Source organism: Propithecus coquereli, unplaced genomic scaffold (genome assembly GCF_000956105.1).
Source record: "Propithecus coquereli isolate 6110/MARCELLA unplaced genomic scaffold, Pcoq_1.0 Scaffold203, whole genome shotgun sequence".
Classification (NCBI taxonomy): domain Eukaryota; kingdom Metazoa; phylum Chordata; class Mammalia; order Primates; family Indriidae; genus Propithecus; species Propithecus coquereli.
In genome coordinates this window covers 1,652,090-1,658,089 of record NW_012145301.1, presented here as the reverse complement: position 1 = coordinate 1,658,089, position 6,000 = coordinate 1,652,090, and positions in this window count along the sequence as shown.

The following is a 6,000-nucleotide window of genomic DNA, read 5'->3' as shown; positions in this document are numbered from 1 at the left end:
TGGGTGTTTAGCAGCGTTTCTCTCCTCCACCCACAGGATGGTAGTCATGCCCCACCCTGCCCCCACTGTGACAACCAAAACTGTCTCCAGATGGTCACATATTCCCTCGGGGGGCAGAATCACCATGGTTGAGCACCACTGTCTTAGATAATAAAATATTCCCAAATTTCCCCTCCACGTAAAGGTGCTTTTGCTTGTTTGTAGATGCTGACTCTAGTAAAAATCCTTCTCCAGTGCGTCTTGGAGTTTTTCTCCTAATTGTTCCTGTGCCTAAGCTTCTCCTGTGGAATGTCAGGCATCTTCCCTTGACTTCCTTTCTGTCTGTATTTCCTCTCCTCTCGACCTCTTCATTCATGCACACATGTGCACACACACACACACACACACACACACACACTTTGTCTCTGCTGTGGTCAGTATTTATCTACTTCCTTCAGAGTGGCTTAACCATCTTCTGAGGACCAGCTGGGCAGCTGTCTCCCCTGCATCTCCCTTTAAAGCTAGAACCAGTCCTCAATCTACCCTTACCCAGCTTAGTCAGAGATCGACTTTGCCTAAGCATCCCTGTTTCTTGCCCCTTTGCCACATAATGTAGCAAAATCTCCAGGAAGATCCCCAAACTTCTATTCCTCTTGCTTCTCCTCAGGCCTGTCTCTTTTCATTTCGTCATTGTCTTCCTCATCTCTCGATCCTCAGCGCTGCTACTTACATCCAAACTGACTTAACAAGCCACGTTCTTTTCAAACAGTTCATTTTTTCCCTGTCCTCTACCTCAAATCCTAACTAAAATTCCTGGCTTTCTCTCTGTTCCAAATTATAGCAGTTAGAACTAATAGCATTCCTGTAGCAATTAAGGGAAGTGCCCATGTTATATAAGGTTATAAACTTTGTGAGATATTGAAACTATGTTGTAAAATGTTTGCCTCTCTCGAAGTGTCTTACATATTATGGAAATCTGATTGCTATTTTCTCATGCGATTTGAATTCCAACACCCACCTAAGGTCAAGAAGAAGAAGAGAGAAATGAGGTCAAAAGGGGAAAAAGGGAGAAAGAAAGAAATGCTCCTAAGTAGCTTGCAGCTTACCACCAAGTTTCAAAATATGAATGAAAGCCATTTCTTCATTCCAGTTCTCTACCACACACAAGCTCTACTCGCTACACAAAGAGGGAACATTTTATTCTCAAACTAGCAACCCATTAGAAAATGTAGTTGAACGTGGTGCTTGTTCCTTACTTTGGAATTAGTTACTGTATATTCAATATAGTACAAAATAGCTATATAAAGAGCGCACTAACTTTAGCAATAAACTTCAATAAAGATCAAATGTTAGGGACTGCCCAGTGGCAATTGATCCACCCTAGAACTTTCTGCGGGGCCATAAGATGGGGACACTCAAACAGAGTGTGCTGATTATCTAAGCTGTTATGATGGGCAATATGATGCTATTGAATTTGGGTTTTCTTTTTAATTTGAATGATTCTATTGAATTTGTGAGAGTCTTTTCAAATATATGAATAGAGGAGTATGGATTCTCTGTGCAGATGCAGATGTGCTCTAAGTTCTTGATGTTTTCCAGTGGGAAAGAGACAGTGTTATTGGGATTATGATCAAAGTTAAGCCCACAGTTTGATGGTGATGAAATTAAGGAGGATTTTACAATTTATACATAATTGATATATATAGTTGACACTGAAAAATGATATTTTACCATCCTTTTCCTTTTACACATGGGGAAAAGCATCAAAAGAGTTAAAAAAAAAAAAAACTTGCTTTGTGTCACATGTCTAGTGAGTGGCAGGGCAGGAATTCTAACCTGGGTTTGTGGGACACTCCAGCATCCATCATTGGTCCCCCACAACATGGTGTCTCTTGACAACATACGGATGAGATCAGAGGGTGGTATTTGTATATATCCATCTAGGGGTTCACATTGGAACAGTTAACCATTTCCCCAATGAATACACTTAGCAACTACCCCAACTGGTGTTTGTGGATGGAAAATAAAGCCATAGCACCTGGTTGGGGCAGCAAGAGGGCAACAATCCCCAAAGAATAACTTCTAATTTCTTGTTTATGAGGAGCTTAATGGGTACACACTTGGTAGGTACTCACTTTCTTTTTCGGTTCCTTAAAGGCTTTGGTCTCTGTTTCTGCACTTGTTTTGCCTAAATGGGCAACTAAAACTTTTCCGTTAGGTCTGCAAACTCCTGGCAAAGTATCCAGTCTGGCCCACTCTTCTTTTGCCCCTGCAACATCACCAAGGTTATTTCCTGATATGTCGGCAGACACTGGGCTCCATTTACCTTCAGTGTTCCTTCTCCATAACATTTGACTGGTCCAAAAGTCCACATACCCCATGCTTACATGACTTAAAACACTCGTCTCTGCAATTCTGAGCCAGAATGTGTAATTCTGGCTCAGTGTGACTGACTAATTGATTTCCAATTTCAGGTAAAAAGATTTTTTTTTCTTTCTTATTGTTGCTTGATACAAAATTATTAAGCCTTCTCCCTGAAGGCTGACTCCCAATGGAAACATCAAGAAGGCAGGAAGGTCAAAGCAATTAAATCTTCTCTGACAGTCTCTGCTGTTCCCAGAGGTGGCTCAAAGCAGGAGCAATTCCTGGGAGCTGTACTTGGCAACAACATCAGGCCATCAGCAGGCTGTTGAGTTTGTGGCAATCCCAGTCTCCAATTGCTTTCATGGTAGCAAGTTATGCTGACTGTCCCCATGCGTCTGTCCTTGGGTGCCTGGGAGCAACTTCTACATCCCTTGATGGCTGTGTCACTCAGCATCCTCCCTCAGCACTTCCGCCAGTGATCAGCTAATGGCAATGTGCCTGCTGGTGGCTTAGCCCTACTGGAATCTGTGGGATTCCATGGCTCTATCCAGGAGCAGTTTTATGAGAAGGGTCTTGCTCAAAGTTCCCTAACTGTGCATTTAAAAAAGCAAGCCATAGCTGTAGCAAGCTAGGCCATAATTCTAAACACCTCTTTGGCCACTTTCTGCCATGCTCTGAGGTTGAACACCATCTTAGCTTGGAATTCTCTTGCATTCCTCCCCAGTTCCTCTTCCAAGAATGCTGTTGATGGGGCCCCTTCTTCTCTTCAGGTGCAAAGATGCATCTTCTTGCAGTAGGGCACAGAAGCTCATCGGTGAACTAGGCTCCACAAACAGCCCAAGGAAATCCTATAGTTGCCAAAGGAACAATGTAAACCAGCTCTAATAATAAGCCAGGTTTTGCTATAATTTTTTAGTGTATTGCTTGGATTACTAAAACTAATGAATAAGTTCTCTCACAACATCTAATTGAAGGAGGAAATTATTTAGAGGTTGTTAACAAATCAACTTTATTCATGCCTACAATGTCGCCAATGTCAAAATTGTGAATACCAAATCCATAATTAACCTTCTCTCACCATCAGTGTTTTGCTCCTTAAAATTGCCCATGGGCCCTCCCTTGCTGACCTGGCATGGCCATAGAGGCTGTGTTTGCTTTAATATGCGGGGAAATTTATGCAACTCTTCAAAGATTTCAGAGCCCTAATCCCCAGCTCACCTTATGCCAAATTCCAGAAGCAGATGTAATATGGAAGAATAAAATTGATGGAGACTAAACACTGAAAAGAGCTATTGCCTAAACAAAGCTGATATGATTAAAAAGAGCTTCCCTGGTGAATGCATGAGGCTCCTGGTGATGGGGCCAGTCATATCTAGCCGTGCACACTGAGCCCTGCGATGTAGTTGACTTCATCACAGCCCAGTCCTAACCGAAGAGGCCAAGGCGACCTGTCCTGATGTGATATGGTTAAATGCCAATTTCCTAGCACCAGAGTGTCCCCAAGAGTAGGTCTCTCTACCTTAGAGTGAGCTATCCTGAAACTCACAAAATGTACCTCAAATAAAAGCAAGCTTTGTTACCAGCTCTCACCACAGCTTAGACCGAGGCATAGACAAATGTGAGGATGTGTGGCCCAGGAAGGAGCAAAGGCCAGTCCTTCACCACTCCCAGCAGCGTAATGCATGCTGAGGGAGGACAAGGAGCAGCCATTGCCCTGGTGCTGTGCTAGAACCCCTGGCTGCCCTGTGCGAGGGCCAGAGTAACCCCACTTGCATGGGGCCCTAACCGAGAGGCCAAGCACTGCTCATGAGCTAGTGCCCTCCACTTCTCTCCAGTCAGATCCCTGGAAGCCTCTTTGAGCTTACACTCAGGCATTTGCAACTAAATTCAAATTACTACCCCAACAATAAAGCTGCATCCCTTGCTCATAGTTTAAAGCCTGCAGGTTGTATGAGTTTGCTAGAGCTGCCATAACAAGGTACCACAGACTGGTGGCTTAAACAACAGAAATTTGTCTCTCATAGTCGTGGAGGCCAGAAGACCAAGATCAAGGTGACAGCAGAGTTGGTTTCTCCTGAGGGCTTCTCTCCTTGTCTTGCAGGCGGCTGCCTTCTTGCTGTGCCCCCACGGGGTCTTTCCTCTGTGTGCATGCATCCCTACCATCTCTTTTGTGTGTCTAAGTTTCCTCTTCTTTTAAGGACACCAGACAGTTTGATTAAGGCTCACCTTAATGCCCTCATTTAATTTAATCCCCTCTTTAAAGGTGCTATCTTCAAATACAGAATATAGTCACACTCTGAGCTATTAGGGGTCAGGGCTTCAACATATGAATTTGCAGAGGACACGATTCAGCCCATAAAGAGGCTGAGACTAATTAGGGGACGATCTGGTTGATGGAAAAAGAAAGCCTCTTCACAAAGTGGTGTTTTCCTACAGGGTCTCAACCTCACACAGGAGCATTTTGCTGGTATCCCCAGCCATGTGTCAATTACAGGATGGACTCGGTGGCTTGCTGGAGCTTGCCCCAGCCCGTAACCACAGGCTCCATCCCACCTAAGTGACTCTACTCAGATAAAAAAGGCTATGTGGCTCTGTAGACATCCATCACACTTCTGAAAATCAACCCTAAAACCATGCCTTATGATGACGTCAGTGAAGTACTTTCAGACGCGACTAAATGTGTTTGAATTATGTCACTGGGGAATCATCTTTCTATGACTTTTCAAGCCACGTAAGTGCAGAGAAAACATTCTCTCCCATAAATCTTACCTAAAGGCCACCCTGATGAAAAGCCACTTGCTATTTCTCCCTCTATGCTTCTGTCACTTTGTTATTCCTTCTGTGATTTCTTTCTCTGCTTCGTTTTCCATAGTTTATAATGTAGAAAGATGCAGTTAGGGTTTTGCTGATGTGTGGAGAGAACCCGAATATGACCAGGAAGACATGTCTGTGACAGTGGAGTCGGCCTCATTTTTCAGGAAGGTCAACATGGCAGCCAAGGTCATGGCCAAGAGATAGTACCTCCAGGGATCAATAAAACAGGCTTTCATCTTGAAGCAGCCCAAGTGATGTCTTCAAAGTGGGAGGAGGGTGGAATATGCTTAAAAATGAAATATATCAGCTAAAGAAAACCAAAAAGAAATGCTATTTGTCTATGGCTACTTTGTTGTTTACCTATGAAAATAATATTTAAATGTAAATTCTTTCCAAGTATTAAGCTAAGTATTCTATGAAATATGGCTATTAAATATAGTGTGGTTCCCTGCAGTCTAAGCCAGTCTGCAATATGTTGCCATTACCAAATCAGTATGCCGAGCTTTGGGTGCAGAGGTGCTATGAGGAAGGCCTGCTGTGGGAGACTGGAGCCTGCTAAGTCCCCCGGTCCTCTGTGTCTACCTGAGTATCAATGTGAAACATGATTAATTAATTCTCGATGCAAGCGAACCAGATATTTTTCAAGATATCTGTCTAAAAGTTGTGGAAACCAAAAATTAGAGCAGTCCCTGAGACACATTATTTCAGGGGACTTCTGGGTGGTCTGGCGTGTGTTCCCACTGGCCGTGCTCAGGGTGGTGATGCTCCTACCACCAGTGTCCACTCCCGGTGGAGATGCCACTTCTCTTGAACCCATTGACAGCACTGCTTGGGCATCTCTGT